The 18,925-nt window shown below is 44.8% G+C and overlaps 1 protein-coding gene across 8 annotated transcripts in view; it reads left to right on the plus strand.

Annotated features, from left to right (window-relative positions):
- Positions 1-18,925, plus strand: part of CELF6 (CUGBP Elav-like family member 6) — a 168,023-nt gene that overhangs the window by 22,806 nt on the left and 126,292 nt on the right. For 2 of the 8 annotated variants that reach the window (XM_080980442.1, XM_080980435.1), the window contains exon 1: positions 4,446-4,552. The exons of the other annotated variants lie outside the window; for them this stretch is intronic. The gene's annotated coding sequence lies outside the window, so the exon portion shown is untranslated. Of the gene's footprint in view, positions 1-4,445; positions 4,553-18,925 lie in introns of those variants that run through there. 8 annotated transcript variants of the gene reach the window in all.

The raw sequence follows: 18,925 nt of genomic DNA on the forward strand, positions 1-18,925 counted from the left end.
CACCAGAGAGAAAAACCTGGCAGTGACTCCTATACATTTTTATGGGGGACTGTCAACTTCTTTGTGATTAAGGATCTACTTATTTAACCACGGCAGTGGTTCTCGACACTGATAGGCCCATATTAACGCCTCAGACTGGTAGCAATTTCCTTCAAAATATCAGCCTGAGGTCATAGCCAGCTCTGGAACTTAACTACCGTAAGTGGGGATGTTGGAGTTTGAACCTGTGGTCATAAACCTCGGCATGCAGATATGATAACAAACTTGGCAATAAATAAAACAAGAAGAGATATATTTCATAGATCTTTATGGTGTTGGGGATAAAGGTAAAGGGACCCCTGACGTTTCAGTCCAGTCGCGAACGATTCTGAGGTTGTGGTGCTCATCTTGCTTTACAGGCCAAGGGAGTTGGCGTTTGTCCGCTTCCGCAGACAGTTTTTTCCGGGTCATGTGGCCAGCATGACTAAGCTGCTTCTAGCAAAGCCAGAGCAGCGCACAGAAACGCCGTTTACCTTCCTGTCAGAACTGTACCTATTTATCTACTTGCACTGGCATGCTTTCAAACTGCTAGGTTGGCAGGAGCTGGGACCGAACAATGGGAGCTCACCCATTTGTGGGGCCTCGAACCGCTGACCTTTTGATCGGCAAGCCACCCGCATCACTATGGTGTTCGGGATGGAAGAGGTTAAATCAGGATGGCCTGTAGATCTCTTGGTACTTTGCAATAGGTCAGGAAAGTTTTTTGTTGTTGTGCCCAGGGTGAAGAATGTCTTGCCCACACAACCCTCCATGCTAAGTTCTGCAGTGTTGCCAAGCTATGTGCCTTGTGCAAGATTGCAGCAGGCAAGGCTGGCATCAAGGACTGGAACACCTGGGCATCTGCTGAGAGCCCCACACGCCAGCACTGATCCAGTTCTGAATTTGACCTCTTGCCATGCACACCTTTTGGATCCTTTCCCTTAATTATTTATGGTGCTGATAGCATTTGCAGAATCTGTCGTGCTTATCGTGCTTGGTTAGGACAGCCTCTGAAGTGAAGCCGTCCTCTGCTGATTTTTATCTAGAACAAATGGCATCAAATTGGAAACCGGGAAGAGAAACACAGCCTTAAAGCTAATGGATGGAAATTCATTTTGTAATGGGTACCCAAGCAACCTGCAGGACTTTGAAAAAAGTTCAAAGACATTGACTGCTGGGTTTGTTTCTTTTTTTGCTCTATCCCAGTGCAGCATAAACTCAACAGATACTGAGCTACTGAGTTCAGTTTTATGCCCCATTCAATTTCATGCCAACCAGTAGAGGCAGTTCCATAAGGGTAAATGGGACACTGGTCCACCAACCTTAACCTGCACTCAGCCAGTCCTCCCACCTGCTTGCTGTCTTACAATCAATCAGGGAGCAGCTCCACTTTCCATAGACTCTGGATCTGCCTGTCATTGCCTCTGGCTCCACCTATTGTTGGCCTCCCAATTTTCTGCCCTACCACAGCCAGTGGACACTTGCCACCACTGCTGCTGAGTGTGAGTGCCCACTTCAGCCCAGCCAATCTTCTAGGTGCTGGTAGTGGTAGTGCTGAGTCTGTGGCCCTCCCATTGTCTCTGACCATTGGTCATGCTGGCTGGGACTGATGGGAGTTGAAGGCCAGCAATCTTCTGGAGGGTCACATGTTCCCCACCCCTGCTAGATGACATTTCTTGCCCCAGCCCCAAGTTCAAATTGGCTCTGAGCATTGGCAGTTTTTAGGTCACTTTTTGTATCGAGAATAATTACTGTGTCACTCATGACTGCAAACTCAAGGAGCAAATGCCATGTCTCAGATGCAAGCAGCAACGGGCTCAGCCTCAGAGGAGCTCAAGAGCCCTTCTACTCCTCTCGGTTCGTTGCTCCCACCAGGCACCTTAGGGTGCCCCTGCCCCTGGTTGGAGCTTGCTGGAGGAAGCTTACACCCTGCCTTAAAAGAGGTTACATGGAAAGCGATTGACCTGCTGTTCTAATTGCCTGACATTCTGTTTAGTAAACCCTAATTACTGGAGCGAGGAGTTAAATGGGAGGCTGTTAAACGAGGATTGACAGCTGTGGCCGTGGATCTAATTACAGGCATTCCTGATGCAAGGAGTGAGCCTGTGCTGCTTCTGTTGCCGTGGAAACACACAGGCTGAGCGAAGGAAACCATCAGCACCAGGCAGCCAGGCATGCGCCATGCCACACAGACTCATGTGACTCTCTGGTTTCTTGCTAATGCAAGCCTAAGGCCCAGAGTATGGTGTCCAGTGCGTAACACAAACCCCAAGTAAGGGTGAATAAAATGCTACCATGGTGTAGGATGACACAGAAGGCATTGTTTGCCCATGTCCACACATTGCACTCAGCACACTGGATGTGCATAAATGCACAATGCTATGATGTTTTGGCCTCCTTGCGAGGAGCTGAGACAGGTCGCTGGAGCCTTGGATTGTCACCCACTGCTGGACATTCCTCTTATAACACTTGTGTGGACAGACGAGATAATTGTTTTTTTCCTTCGTCTTCAAGAACATCTCAGGTAACCTTTGCACAATTACACACCGCCCCTTGAGAATCTTGGAAACTGTAGATTACCCATCACAGAGATACAATTCCCAGCACCTCTAAACTACAGTTCCAAAGATTATTTGGGGGGAGTCATAGAATCATAGAAATGTGGGGTTGGAAGGGACCCCAGGGTCATCTTGTTGAGCCCCCTGCAATGCAGGAATCTCAACATGCGCTTGTGTGCTTTAAATGTATAGTGTGCTTGCAGTCTTACATCTCTTGGGTCATGGCCTGCAACCTCCCTTGTGTGGGGTAAGTCCACAGGAGGCAAGGCAATTGGGAGTCCAACAAGCTCTGATGTTCCACCTAGATATTCTTCAACTGAAGGTCTAGCCGGTACTTCCCCCCACCGCAGCTCCAAGGGCAGGAAAAGGTCTCCTCAAGAGCAAGGAGAGCTGGCTGGAAAGAAAGTCTTTTCCTCTCTCCAGTTCTTAACCTGACCTTTGCATTTGTCCTGTCATGCTCCCTATTCATCTGAGAACCACGATATACAAACTGTAAATCATTGTTGTCAGAACTAAATAAGAGAGTTAGGGTGTTTGGGGCTGGAGGGGGCATTTATTCAGCAACACAAAGGGAAGATGCAGGCAGAGGGAACAGCAACCAGGAAGTGATTCAGCACAATAGGAGAGCAAAGGAGCAGGAGTTAAAGACTGAAGCATGTCCAGCAGGCTTGAATATTATAATAATAATATAATCAGCAGCCTGCTGAACTTCCATCACCATGGTTGATGTTATTCCCAGTGGACTCTTATTGAATGAGTGTATTACAGTGGGTGAAAGCTATGCAAATATAGGAAAACAGAACCATAGAATTGTAGAGCTGGGAGCCCAAGGGTGATCTAGTCCAACCCCCTATATGTCCCTAAATATCTCTTTAAAGGAGGGTGCAAAAAAGGCAGCATCTAAAATAAGTAAGTACCACACAACCCTGTGCATATTGATCAACACATTTCTCTCTTGTGCCTTCTCCTGATTTTCCCACGGAGCCCTCCTTTAAACGGTTAATGGCAGCTTCTGCCATTTGTTCTTTAGGTAGGACTTAAAATTCTCAAAGCGCTTAATGCATGGGGTTTGTTTATCTTCACACCAGCCCTGTGTCGTGGATCACTCTTGTTCTCGTTTTACTGGTAGAAAACTGAGCCAGTGCCTTGCCCCAGGCCAGAGCCTGTGCCTGTGGCGGCAGCTAATTTTCTACCACTGGACTGTGGAGAAATGTCCCCAAATGAATAATAAATTATAGAAGTGTAGCAGCCTGTTGCGTCCCCCCCCCCACAGCTAAAAGAAGAGGGCAGGTGCATGTATTAAGAAACATCAGTTTGGAGTGAGAGAGAGAGAGAGAGAGGTGAGTTTAGCAAAGGTACTTTGGGGTGCAGAGCCTCGCCAGAAATCCAGTGTGGGGTAGCAGTTCTCCTATCTAGTAGGAGCACCTTCCGTTTGATTCCATATATGCTCTACTCGTATATTACAAATAAAGGGGAAACACCGTAACTCTGGAGGATGTGCTGTAGCTCAGTGACAGAACATCTGTTTTGCATGGAGAAGGGCTTGGGTTCAATCCCTTACATTCCCAGGTAGTGCAAGGATAGACCTCTGCTTGGAACCCCAAGAGAGCTGTTGCCAGAGGTGTACTGTCAGTTAAGTTTATTTGCTAAGAACCGGTGGTCACACAAATCAGTTGTGTCGCTCAGTATAAGGAGCTTTCTATGTTCCTTTATTATTCCATCTTTTAAAGGAAAGTGAACTCGCAGAAGCAGTGCCATGTTGGCATTCTGTTTCCCTGCTGGTGGGCGTGTTTTTCCCCAGGACCTGACAAACCCGACACGTTGGTGGTTCAGCTACATTGTTGCACATTCCCTTTAAGTGTGGGCGTGTGATGTGAGCATGTGCAAAGCCGGGGTTTCGATGAGGATGGCAGAGCAGCTTGGCATCCAGGCTAAATGCTTGCCAGTCTGAGGCTGACAAAGATGCAGGAACAAAGGTAGGGATGAGAGATGACTGACTGTATGCGTGAAACTTGGATCTGCTTTGCCAAAGCTGAGGTGCAGTTCCAATAAGGAACTGTTCCAATAAGGTTTTCTGCCCTTGGCAGTTGAGGAGTGAAGTTTGTGCCTTGGAAATCTCTGGTCTTCTTCCTCCAGTGAGGCATTTCATTAACTCTCCTGATGTTTTGGTTGCACTGAAACTGACTCTGGCAAAGAGACGCAGATCTTTGATTAGCTTGCCCTCCGCTCTGGCATTTTCCCTTCATATGATCCCTTTCAGAAGGACCCGTTTCAGAAGACTTTAATGAGGTGGGGGAGATGGCAGAAGAAAAAAGGGGGGCAGTTGCACTTGTGAGCGTGCTCTTCCTTGCTCACAGGACTGTAATTTGTGCTTTTGCTTCTTGGTTTTCCCTGCTGAGTCTCACAGGGAGCTGTTCTTCAGCACTCTTGCCTGATCCATTCATTCCCCACCAGCAGCTCCAAGAATTACAATCCACTCAAGTGGTTGCAAGGTGGGGAGGGAAGCCTCCTGCTGGTTTCAATAGAGATTTGGATGGGAGCCCAGTTCTGCGTGTGTGTGTGCATGCACACACGTGTGCGTGGGAGGGATTAGGCATAGCTGGGAAGGAGGTGGGGCAGGGGAAATAGCTAACCTCCCTCTGCCAAGGAACAGAGCTGCAGTTAGCTTGAAGAGCAGAGAGCTGAGCTGGATGGGATGGTTTAAATGGAACTCCCTGTAGGCAGACCCAAGTCTGCCAGGCTGCTTTCTGATGTGATTTGCCTGACAGTCCTCCACAAGGCCATTTGGCTGGGTGAAGAAGTAGCATATCTCTTGCTCTGAATGTCTCAGCCGACTGGACCTAAGCAATTTCCTGCCCTCTGATCTATGGCATGGGTGAGCAACCTTCCAATGGTCACAGGTCAGTGGTGGGTGGGACCAGAGACCAAAATGGGCGGATCAACAAATGGAAATGTTAGTTTTATACACCAGGCTGTTTCCATGGACACTCATGTCTGTCTGCCTAACCAGGCAAGCAAAAGGCATCATCGGAGTTACGGACACATTCTAACCAGGCCAAAACACTCAGGGAGGGTGCAGACAGGGTTGAAGAGGGGTATAGTATGAGGAGAGTCCAGAGGGCCAGATAATGAAGCCTAGAGGGTTGCATATGGCCCCTGGTGTTGAGGCTCCCCACCATTGATCTACATAGTGTGTGGCGTGGATTTTATTTTCTGGTGCCAGCTACATTTTTTAATGAGGAGGAAGTGACAGTACAGCCACTTGTTTTGGTTGTACAACTGAGAAGGCCAGTCAGCTGCACGCCAGCTTTTACAGCCATGGTTGGGACCCTGGGACCCTCCAGATGGCGTTGGACTACAAACACCCATCACCCTTGACCATTGGCCATGCTGGTTGGGGATGATAGGAGTTGGAGGCCATCAACTCTTGGAGGGCCACAGGTTGCAATTCCTGCTCTACTGAAAGGCTGCTCTACCCTGGCAGTAGAAAGAAAAAGGAGGTTGCTTGCTTTCTCCAATATCTAATGTTTTGTAAATTGTAGGCCTCTTGAAATAAAGGTTGGGCATGAGGAAGGATGGGGCAAACTCCGTTGGCTGTTTCATGCAATCTGTCTATTTTTGAGCCCCTTCTCTGATTCCCACCCTATTAGAATTCTCTGGGTTCACTAATGTTGGTCTTCCCAACTCAACTGCTGGGGTGAGCAGGTGTGTGTGTGTGTGTGTGTGTGTGTGTGTGTAGGGGGTCTCTTTGCAAGAGGCTCATTGGCCTTGGAGGCAAAAAGCTGACGGCTTTTACACATACTAGATGCAGCACACTGACAGATGGTAGCTTTATGGAATGAAAGAACTGTCCATAAATTACCAGCGAAACATCTCTCTGTTGTCGCCCCCCCCCCCGCTCCAGGTTAAGGCTCCAAGCAGAGAGCATCTGCAGCTGTGCTTGGTTCCATGCTGGGAATTGTTCCCCTTTGCTGCTTTCCAGATTCCTCTGGTGCAGGTACCCAAAGGATAATACACAACCACCTTTTGTGTGTGTGTGTTATAACTCAAGGGCAGAGTGCATGCCCTGCTTGCAGAAGGAAGTCCTGGCTTCAATCTCCACCCAAAAATATTCCTGGGCAATGGAGATTCCTGGGCAATGACTGATTCCTAGGAAGTGCCACAGCTCAGTGAATGCAGAAGGTCCTGGGTTCAGTTCTTGGCATCTCCAGGTAGGACAGGTAATGTCTCCTTTCTGAAACCTTGGAGAGCCACTGCCAGTGCAGACAATACTGAGCTTGATGGTATAAGGCAGCTTCTTATCTTCTGAGAGCATTTGGCCAGCTAAGCCAATGGTTTGATTCAGCATGTTCTCTATCTTGCTCCAAAGGGCAGGGCTAGAACCAATCGGTAGAGAAATGGCAGGGAGGCAGGAACCAGGCTAAATAGTCTGAGAAACTTCCTAACTGTAAAAGTTACTCAATAATGGAGCAAAGTGCCTTGGATCTTTGCTGGAGATACTTAAATAGAATCTGGGCATCCATTTCTCATGGATGCTATATTTTCCCACTGGCTGTTTGAAAGGATCTGATGCATAGCCTCCTTCAACAGATCCCAGTTCATTGGTTTTGTATGCTGGGACCAGCCATATATCCAACACAAAGAAGGCTGCCCTGTAACTTGCTGTGGGATTTCACCAAGTGTAATGAAGCACAGTTCATTCAACTATTATCCAACTGGTGGTCTGTGGCCAGTTGCTTATACCCACCCATGGAAAAACCAACCAGGAAGGTGATCCCAGCTGCTTTGCTCTAGGGAGGCTTGGCCAAGCCACCTGTGTGAGGTCTGGACGAGGTCAAATATTCCCCAAACCACAAGCCATTGATCTTGCCTTGCTTGTGCGCTGTTCTGCTTTATGTGGGCTTCGACCTCCTGAGCTTAACAAAGTGAAAATAAATATTTAATTATTCTCCTAAATAAAAATCAATAGAGCTGCTGGTTGGCTAAGTAAATCAGGGGGCCCATAAATTTTCCCCATGCGCTGCTTGGAGTTCTTCCATTAATGGCTGTTCTGCTGCGCAGAAGCAATAATTAAAAGGTGGGAGGGAGAACTGGCAGGGGGCACGCAAGGAAATGTGAGGCTGAACTGGAGATTCCTGCCCCTGCAGGATCAGGGTATCCTGGGATTGGATCCAAAAGGAATCTGTCGATGATGCTTGATCTGCTGCACCATCTGTTGAAATATGATGGAGTGAGCAAAGCGAAGAGTGAGCAGGGGAAAGTGTGACTCACACTAAGCAGAAACACCGCTAAGCAAAGGTAGAAACACACCTAACTTGGTCCAACCTGGATAAGGTCCATAGCTTGGCGGCAGAGTGCATCCTTTGCATATAGGTGGTCCATTCAAAAATATTTAGGTAGAATGTGATTGGAAAGGCTTAGATATTGGAGAGCTACTGGCAGCCAGAGGAGACCTTACTAGGATAGGCAGCTAAGCAGTTTGAATATTAAACAGCTAAAACGTTGGACACAGAAAGACAGCTTTCTATGTTCTTGTGCAAACTGGACATAGCAATGTCCAGTTCAGTTTATGCACTTAAAAACAACTATCTTCAAAAAGAGTTAAACACATACAACTTTATGAATAACGTTTTGCATAGCCTTAAAAACCTTTCCATTGTACAAGGGTACCCATTTGCACAGTGTTTGCAAAGCACCAACATGAGTGGCACCACACAGAACTAGTGTGGCATAATGGCTGGAGTGTTGACTAGGACATGAGAGAGCAGGGTTCAAATCCCACACTTTGCCATGAAGCTCAGTGGATGACTTTGGGCCAGTGGCTGCCTCCCAGCCTTATCAACCTCCGAGGGTTGTTGTGTGAATAAAACAGAGGGGGGGCATGTATTTTGCCTTGAGCTTCATGGAAGAAAGGTGGGGTAGCAATGTAAAAATCATTCTATGGAAATTCTCCTAAGAGCCATCTTGGATTTAGTTTTCTAGTGTGAGGTGCAAATTCACTCTTCCATCAGCAGACATTCTCTGTGCTTTGCATCTAAATCCATAATAAAGTAAAAACTTTCCTTGGAGAAATGTTTGCATGCCTGGGTGGTATGCGTTGTTTTTAAAGAAACAGCTGCTAAGAAAACCAAGTATTCTGGAAGTATTCTGTATCTGCTTGTATGCACATACTTTATCAGTCTTTTTGCTCTGTCGCAAGCTAAGCACAAAACCTCCAACATCTGGGCCCCACTTACTTATCCTTTGACTGCTTATCAGGCTTTTGTTGTAAACCAACCAAACCAGCCACTTTTCCAGTAGCCTTGCCTCCTGCATATATCTCATGCATCCACCGCAGTTGCAGCCAATGCATCTTTAATGCTTTGTGAATGTGGGCCGTAATTGAATGCAGAGACCTACTTCAGCTCTCAGCGTTTGAGCTGGAGTGCTGCAAGGTAAATAGAGTCATAATGAAACTCGTGACTCTAAACATGTAAAAATATAAATTTTACTGTTTGATATCCTTAATGTAATATATGAAATGCAACTTTTGAAAACCACAGTGTTACAAGATCACAATGAAATGATCTGTTGTTTTTGTTGGGGTTTTTTTAAAATGACTCCTAACTTACTTGCACAGTCTTTTTTGTAAAATCTCTATCTTTTGTACACTGAGTTTTTACAGAGAAATCCAATCATGTTGCTGCCAGCCCATTGCTTTCTGTGTTGTCTTCCTCCTGTTGTTGTTTTTAGATTTGATTTGTGATGATTTCAATTTTTTTTAAACTTAAAATGCAATTTTTAAGTGCCAATTGCCAGGTGTGGATTGACAAAGTGCTATTGAGACTCTTCAGAAATGCTGTTACTTTATTTTAAAAGGGATTCTGGCCTTGTAATTAATTGCTTCCTGTTCACTTGTGTGACCACAACTTCCCTGTAAGTGCTCTGCTTCTGTCCCTCTGCAAAAAGAAAGTAGAGCTTTAACTACAGGCTTCCATTATGCAGCAGATTTTGATGTTGTATGGCAGGGATAGGCAAACTCAGCCCTGCTGATGTTTTGAGACTACAATTCCCATCATCCCTGACCACTGGCCCTGTTAGCTAGGGATGATGGGAGTTGTAGTCCCAAAACATCTGGAGGGCCGAGTTTGCCTATGCCTGTTGTATGGTCACATAAATCCATTATGTCCACACAGGTAAAAGCAGCTGACATATTCAAATAACCAACAGAGGAATGTCACAGCTATGCAAACAACCAGGAAGCAACTAATTAGAAGTGTACAAGGGGCTTTAAAAGAAAAGGATAAGGAGGGATGCATTAATTAAAGGGACAGTGTCAAGGAGAAGCAGTAGCTTTCATGTAAAGGACCTGCTTACAACTAATTACAGGAACCTAATAATTAAAGGAGAGAAGCAAGGCTTTTCTTGGAAAGGGACCATCTTCTAAGAAAACTTACAGCAGGTTATTGCACATGGAGATGGGCACTGCTAGATTTTTATGGGGGATATTACAGTACAGCAAGTGCCATGTTTTTACTTCATCTTCCAGCTGAGTGTGTTAAACCAACGGCTCAGCAGCACTAAAGGGCCCTCATGGTGGTGTTTCCTGCTTGGCAGGGGGTTGGACTCGATGGCCCTTGTGGTCTCTTCCAACTCTATGATTCTATGATTCTATGTGGAAGCAACCCAAATGTCAGCATCCAAAGAGTTAAGACAGATAACCTGAGAGTCTTCAGAATTCTCGTCAGAGAGATTTGGGACTTATTTCCATTAATATCTCAGAGGATTTGAAAGAGTCACCTATTTTGTCAGGGTTTTTAAAAAAACCTTTCTCCTGTTTTAGGTGTTTTTGTCCTGCAGTATTATACCCAGTGCTTGTTTTTGTTTTGTTTTTTGAAAAAAAGTGCTGGAAGTCACCATGAACTTGTTATATTAAGTGCTACACTTTAAACATTTTGGGGGGAAAGGTGCCGTACTGCATACCCTTGAGTACTTCCAGAAAAAAGCACTGATTGTATAACATATTATGTTATATTTTACATAAAAGGAATTACCGGTATGTATCTTCCATGACTACAGGTATGGGTGTATCTTTGCAGAGAGGGTGAGTTTGGGGAATTGAGATGCATTCCATGTGTTGGGTTGGGTTGCAAAGGGAATATACAAGGTGGAGGCTTAGTTAGGACTTAAATCCTACTGAAACTGTGTAAGTTTTTGCTGCTGTTGCAACAGAGACTGACATGGACTAACATCAGTACACAAATGCATGCAAACTAAAAAAAACACAAAAAATTCTATAGACCTTCAGTTTGTCTTCCAGTTTTGAACTTCAGGGCAAAAACTAGATTTTGAGTCTTGGAGGTTGAGAGCAGCTTCTTGAGTTTTGAACTACCACACACACAGATCCATATTTATTTACTTTTTCATTTTTTCATTTGCAAATGTCTGAATGGCTCTACCAAGAGACGTATGAGGTTACCTGCATCTGTGTGAACGTAGCTGTTTTGAATGCCTCAAATTGTGAAACTGTGTGTAGCCTTAGCTTTTGGCCCAGTATTGATTATTAGAATTTAGAGTTTAGTTTTATGTGTCCCTTGCTTTTTAAAATTGCATGGCAACCTTCATTGTGTGTGTTTGTGTGTGTGTGTTTGATCAGCTGGTGTGTGCATTCACCTGAGCAACAAATATTAAGTATGTGAATTTGAGGGGGGACAGGTACTACAGGGAAAGAGAGAATAGAAGCTTCTGGGATGAAATATGTATAAATATGTAATATGAATTTAGAAAATGAACTCTGAGTATAGTACAGTTCCTGACCCTTTATTCTTTAAGCCAGGGGTGAGGTACTTCCAGCACATCATTTTAATTAAGCCTCCCAAGCCTCCCCATTTGGTCCATGATGCAATTTTGGCCAAGGTGTGCCCATCTACCCTACACCTGGCATCAAATATGGGTGAGGTAAAGACAAAGGGAGCTTTGCTAAGTCCTGGCCAAAGCCCTGAGCACATTGTAATACCAGTTCTAGCACTCAGTTGAACAGCAGGGCTTGCCCTGTGCTTTACTCTTGGAGAAGGTCCTGTCTTAGCTGGGTCATTTTCTCTCTTTTTTCTCCCTTCCTAGTTGGCATCATCAGACTTGGTACGTAAGGTAAAGGGACGCCTGACCATTAGGTCCAGTCGTGGCCGACTCTGGGGTTGCAGCGCTCATCTCGCTTTATTGGCTGAGGGAGCCGGCGTACAGCTTCCGGGTCATGTGGCCAGCATGACTAAGCCACTTCTGGCGAACCAGAGCAGCGCACGGAAACGCCATTTACCTTCCCGCTGGAGCGGTACCTATTTATCTACTTGCAATTTGACGTGCTTTTGAACTGCTAGGTTGGCAGGAGCAGGGACTGAGCAACGGGAGCTCACCCCGTCACGGGGATTCGAGCCACCGACCTTCTGATCGGCAAGTCCTAGGCTCTGTGGTTTAACCCACAGCGCCACCACGTAGGTAAGGCTAGAAGTACCCAAATTTCCAGAGCTATAGTGGGCTGGTTTGCAGAAGTGGGGATGCCATCCTCCAGGCTGTTGAAAAGGAACACCCTTCCTCTTATAAACTTAATGAGTGCCTGTTCTCTTGGTACTGATTCTCTGCCAGAGCTCCAGGAAGGAGAAATTGGGGGCTTTGCAGTGCAACTGGCCAGGCCTGGAGAGTGGGCTTTCAAGTTTTTGCTTTGAAAAGAATTGAATCTGCTTTCTCTCCCCATTGTTTTTCTTCTTCTTTCTCTTCTTGAAGTTTGTCCGTTTGCAACAAATGCATTTTACTGAGCCAATAGCTCTCTGTGATCCTTTCGATTGAAGTTGAGCCCTGGCTGAAGGGGAAAGGAGGAATATTTGTTTTAGTGCCCCCCTCGCTTGAGCTGCGCTTTCTCTCTGCCACCCCTGGCCTCTCCTCTCTGCCTTCTTTCTCCTTCATGTCTTTCTCTGAGAAATTCGAGAATACTCCACCTCTGCTGGAAAACCTGGCCCCCAAATCAGATGGCAATGTGGCAGATCTGAGCTGAAGGGAAATGGGACTTTCTTCCCATGGAAAGCCAAACAGGGGCACTGGCTCTTTGATATTCATGACATGCTGTGATCGGATTTGTAATAGCCCTGAGCAGCAGAACCTTAAATGCCCCTTGCCGCATTGCTCTATCTGTGACAACCACCATTTCCCCCTCTACATGATTGTTATTGGCAACTTCCAAGTTGTTTGAGGTTTGTCACCTTTGATATTTTTCAGAGTGAGGACTTACTGTATCCCTCATCCTTCAACACAAGCCCCATTTTTTACTTTGGCTCCCTATTTCTCTTGTCTCTAATGTGTTCAGATGTAAAGGAGGGCAGCAGAGGAGCTCCTGCCTTTCTTAGTAAAAAGGTACAGGGACCCCTGACCATTAGGTCCAGTCGTGGCCAACTCTGGGGTTGCGGCGCTCATCTTGCTTTATTGGCTGAGGGAGCCAGCGTACAGCATCCAGATCATGTGGCCAGCATGACTAAGCCACTTCTGGCGAACCAGAGCAGCGCACGGAAATGCCGTTTACCTTCCCACCGGAGCGGTACCTATTAATCTACTTGCACTTTTTTAAAAAATTATATTTTTATTGGTTTACAAATACAAAAAAAGAAAACAAAGTTGTACATTTGAACTTCTTAATTACCTCTTAATTCCATTTTTTTTGACTTCCCTCAATTTGTCTGAACTTCCTTCATTTTATAACTTTTAACACAATCCTACTTATTGTTATTTATTCTGGTAGCTTCAATTTCATTGTTTATACTTATTATTAGATTTTCACATCACAGAGCTTCCTTAAAACTTACAAACGTAATCTGGTTATCACTTAGTTTTTGCAAATATTGAATAAACTTCTCCCAATCTTCTGTAAATCTTTGATCTCGTCGATTCCGAATCCTTCCTGTCATTCTGTCCAATTCCGCATAGTCCATCATTTTGGCTCTCCAATCTTCTATCGTAGGCAGCTCCTCTTGTTTCTATTTCTGGGCCATCAATATTCTTGCTGCAGTCACTGCGTATAAAAATAATTTCTTCTCTTTCTTGTTTATCTCATTCCCTGTAATACCTAGTAAAAACGCTTCTGGTTTCTTAGTAAATGTATATTTCAACATTTTCTTCAATTCATTATAAATCATTTCCCAGAAGCATTTTACCTTCTTACACTCCCACCACATATGAAAGAAAGTGCCTTCCTTTTCTTTACATTTCCAACATTTGCTACTTATCTAATACATTTTTGCTAACTTTACAGGGGTTATATACCATCGATACATCATCTTCATAACATTTTCTTTTATAGCAGGACATGCAGTGAATCTTAAACCATCTTTCCAAAGTCTTTCCCATTCCTCCATTTGTATATTATGTCCTATATCTTTGGCCCAATCAGTCATCACAGATTTTACCTCCTCATCCTTCGTATACCATTCCAGCAATATCTTATACATTTTTGCTAAGATCTTACAGTCATTATTTAATATGTCAGTCTGAAATTTGGATTCTTTATCAGCAAAGCCCCTTTCATTTAAATCTTTTCTGAACATCTCATTAATTTGAAAAAAATGCAGCCAGTCATTCACATGATTCTTGACTTCTTCAAATGGTCTCATTTTACATTTTCCTTCACTTTTACATATTAATTTCTCATATGTTACCCAACCCCCTGTCATATTGACTTTCTTCATGCTCATCACTTCCATCGGTGATAACCAATAAGGTGTTTTTTGTTCCAACAGATTTTTGTATCTTTCCCATACTTCAATCAAGGACCTTCTTATAATATGATTTTCAAAACCTTTGTGGACCCGTTTCTTATCGTACCACAAGTACGCGTGCCACCCAAATCTATTATCAAAACCTTCTAAGTCTAACACATCCGTATCTTGTAATTTTATCCATTCCTTTAACCAACAGAGGCAAGATGCTTCATAATATAATTTCAGGTCTGGCAGGGCGAAGCCTCCTCTTTCTTTTGCATCTGTTAAAATTTTAAATTTTATCCTCGGCTTCTTACCCTGCCAGATATACCTTGAAATTTCTCTTTGCCAGTTTTGAAAAATTGCTGCCCCCTTGATTACTGGAACTGTTTGGAATAGAAATAACATCTTCGGTAGCACGTTCATTTTTATCATTGTAATTCTTCCCTAAAAGGAAGATGTGCTTTCGAACTGCTAGGTTGGCAGGAGCTGGGACCGAGCAACGGGAGCTCACCCTGTTGCGGGGATTCGAACTGCCAACCTTCTGATCGGCAAGTCCTAGGCTCTGTGGTTTAACCCACAACACCACCCGCGTCCCTGCTGCCTTTCTTAGTACTACCCAAATAGAGGATTTTGGAATAGGAAACTTTGGGCAATTTGCTGCTGGGGCCACAATGGCCTCTTCTGCAAAAAGTGCTAAGGTAACCTCCCCTGAAGCTGGTGCCTTCCAGATTTTTTGAATTAAGCCCCCATCAGTTCCTGTCAGGGATGATGGGAGTTGTAGTCCAGAATATCTGGAGGGCACCAGGTAGATGTGGGCAGCTATTAAAAGTACAGGAGCTCCACCCTCCTTTGTATCAGATCTCTCACTGTCTTTCTGTTCCTGGTTTTAAAAAATAAAGGGGGGAAATGAACAGGTAAAAATGGTAGTGATTAATGATGTCACTTTTACCACTGATCTTTGCTTTGGAAGGAAAGTATTTTGCTTTCACCAAGGTCCCAGTGTGGATGGGGGGTTCATATCTGCTGTTCTGTTCTTTTTAAAACAAAAAAACTCTAATCCAGGCATAGGCAAACTCTGGCCCTCCAGATGTTTGGGACTACAATTCCCATCATCCCTGACCACTGGTCCTGTTAGCTAGGAATGATGGGAATTGTAGTCTCAAACATCTGGAGGGCCAGAGTTTCCCTATGCCTGCCTTAACCATTCACACTATTGAATTGTATGAAATGGTATCCTGTCTAGTTTAGCCCAGAGTAATTGAGACATTTGAATAGCATTGACAGCTTACATGTCTCCTAAAGCTCTGATTTCAGAGTTGTTTTGCACAACCCAAATTGGTGAATAGGATCCACACATAATTCACCACTGGAGGAAGAGGCTATGTAACTGTTTGGGGTCTGTGCCCGCCGCTTCTCAGCTCTGTGCTGGTGGGGAAGATATAGACTGAGCTGGTTGCTGTCCTCATCCATTGTGATCTTGGCCACTGAGAGGAGGTGACTGCCCAAACAAGGTGGAGAAAAGCAGAACTGGAATTCTGAAGCTTGATTTGGTAAAGTCAGCATCCCTGACTGGATCAAAGACGCCAGTTCAGAGTCCTGCACCTAGAGTTCAGGACCATGGACAGCAATCTTGAAGCTAGGACAGAAGGAACTGGCTTGGAGTGACTGGAAGAGATGTTGGTGGTCATTTGGTCCAGGAATAGCAAGAGAGGATCCCTGACAGATGGCCAACCAGTGAAGGGAGGGTATGCATTGCTCCTCAATACCAACTATTCCAACTTTTACTGTTAGAAGTTTTTCCTATAGTTTAACCAAAATCTACTTAACTGCAATTTCCACCTGTTGGTTCTAATCCTGCTCTCTGGAGCAACAGGTAACAAGTCTGCTTCATGTTCTACACAACAGCCCTCCAGACAGATGTAGACAGCTTTTTTTGTCTCCCTTTAATCTTTTCCACTCTGGGCAAAACACACCCAGTTCTTTCCACCACTCCTCATAGGACTTGCATTTCCAGACCCCTCAGTATCCTGGCCACACACACACACACAGAGCGAGAGAGAGAGAGAGAGAGAGAGAGAGAGAGAGAGAGAGAGAATGGTCTCCAGTTTGTCATTGTCCTTAAAATGTGTTTCCTAAGTGGTCTTCTAGTCTGGCATGGTTTCAGCAAAGTTGCTATCTTGTGTGCCTTCAAGGCAGACTCAGACTTCTAGAGGTTTTCTAGACTGCAGGGTTGTTGCTGTTGTTTTTGAAGAGTGGTAATTCAGGCCTGACTCCACTTTAAACCCTTTTGCTCTCAATTCTTCATACACAAACAATTGGAAGTGAACACATGCCAAAGTGTTTTAAAAGCAACCCCTTTGTGTAAACACAGCCAAAGCTGAACTGTGCTGAACACCTCCTTAAATTGGACCTGTATTCCAGTCACTCATGGGTTTTGATTCATTTCTGTTTACCTGGTGATAAGGAGCCAGCTGCTCAGTTGTACTTTATTCTAGCATCTTTTTTGCATGCTTTGTAGAGAAAGGAAGAAGAACAGTGGTAGGGAAGGACAAAGCCAAGGCTAGGTGTGGAGATGATTGGGGAAGGCAGGGGTAACATTCCTGATCCTCATTGGCAGGGAAATCCTTTATCCTGGATTTGCTGTGCAAATCCTAGGTCATGGCATAACTCCTGAGGAAGAAACTTGTGGTTCTCTAGATGCTGTTAGGTTCCAACTCTCATCAGCTCCAACCAGCATGACAAGTGGCCAAGGGTGATGCAGGCTGTAGATCAGCAATATCTGGAGAGCTGCAGGTTCCCCACCCCTGAAATATCTGACCCGTGCTGTTCCATGCATAGTTTTGCACTTCCACTCTCATTGCATTGATCACTGCCAACCCGGAATGCCTCGTACCCTTAAGGGGGACACTAGAGTAGATGAAACCATAGTGATCTCTTTGTGCCTGTAGCCGAGTAGTTCCATGGAGGTGACAGAAGAACAATAGACAGGCAGATAGACAACTAGCTCCATTTGGGGTGGTGTTAATGAGAAATCAGATCAGGACACAGCACTGAGCAAGTGGTGTTTGTACTTTGTTGCTATGCCATTTCCCCAGTTTAAGTGCTTCTCTCACCTGAAATTGCTATTTTTGGGGGGTGGGCGCGGTACAGTGATAGTACAGATATCTAAAATTGCATCTAGCTCATTCCTTAATAGGGTCAAGAGTTGCAATCCGCATGGATGCAAGGTTGCTCCAAAGTCCATCCATGCAGTTGAGATATTTCATAATATTCTAAATAAATTTCTTATGAATATAAGTAACAAGGCACTTGGGACAATTTTGCAGTCATGTTGCTAGACCTTGATGTATCTAGTTATATGCTTACTTGTATTAGTCTTTCATTGTCATTTCAGTTGTCTTTCATCCTTGCTTATTATCTATTATCATCATCAATGGGTTTTGTTTTTCTAATTATGTTGTGGCAACACTGTTTTGCCATTACACTTATTAGCTTCTAGTACATTTACAGAGGAGGGTGGGTGTGTTGAATTTTCTTGTATGCACTTCCAGTTTCCTTTTGAGGTTTATCCTTCTCTTTTTCTCTTGCTTTGGGGATCATATAGCTAAGCAACTTTGTGAACCATACGAAGAGGCAAAAATTGTGGTTCAGTAGCCGTGAGAGAGGGAGACAGAGTAGAGTATCAGTACTTTCCGCTCTTCAGTCCTGAAAGACCCTTTCCACTGAATTTGTGTCTGTTTTTTTAAAAACATGCATTTCCCGCCTTCATTGAACTCTCCTCTGTAGTCACGAAGGATAAAAACTTGCCGAGATAGTCAAATGGAAGCTTTGTTTCTCAGGTCCACAAATACTATTTACAAATTCCCTTTTCTATCCTTCAGGAATCTGGTTTCAAGCAGAGAGGTGTCCTCCTCTTCCTCCCCCATCATTCGTTATTGCAGCATAATCGAGGCAGCACAGATTTCGAAGCAAGTCAGTGTTCTCAGAATTAAGTGGAAGTGTTCAGCATCCTGGCCGATGCCTCCAAGGCTACCATCCTAAATGCACACTTCAAGGGAGCATGAACAGGACTAGGCTGCATAGGTGGTTTGCCTCTCCCTGTATGTGGCCTTTCCCTGATGCTCTGAGCTGTGCACACTCACCCACAGCCCCAGCAATGCAAGGATGCATTGCAATCTGCCCGCCTGCCAACCCTTCCCCCTTCAGCCCTTCCTTTGCTGCATAGGAGCCCTCTTTTTAGGATTCCAACCACGTGCCCAGCTGCCATGTAAACCCTGGGGTTCTGATAATCTGGTGCATTTTTACATCCCATTTGTGTCAGTTTATGTAAATTTGACATTTGTATCAAAGAGCCTCCCTAAGCCTCTCGGATCTGCTGAGCCAAATGAGAGCAGCTCAGTGTGTCAAACACCGGAGTGTCTGGGGGCAGCAAAGCTGCTCTGCAGCATATTGCCCTGACTCCCTCTTCCTTCTCTGCTCCGGCTCCTCATTGCTGGGGCTTAGGAAAGCACATCAGTCCAGAGTCTAAGGCCCTGACACGTAATGGTGTGGATTGTTTAATTTATAGCCACAGAATCATAGCAACTCTTTCTGCTGGAGCAGAGCCAGAATTCCCTGCTCTGAAACCAG

Source organism: Podarcis pityusensis (assembly GCF_964106645.2).
Source record: "Podarcis pityusensis genome assembly, chromosome: 14".
In the NCBI taxonomy this organism is placed as follows: Eukaryota; Metazoa; Chordata; class Lepidosauria; order Squamata; family Lacertidae; genus Podarcis; species Podarcis pityusensis.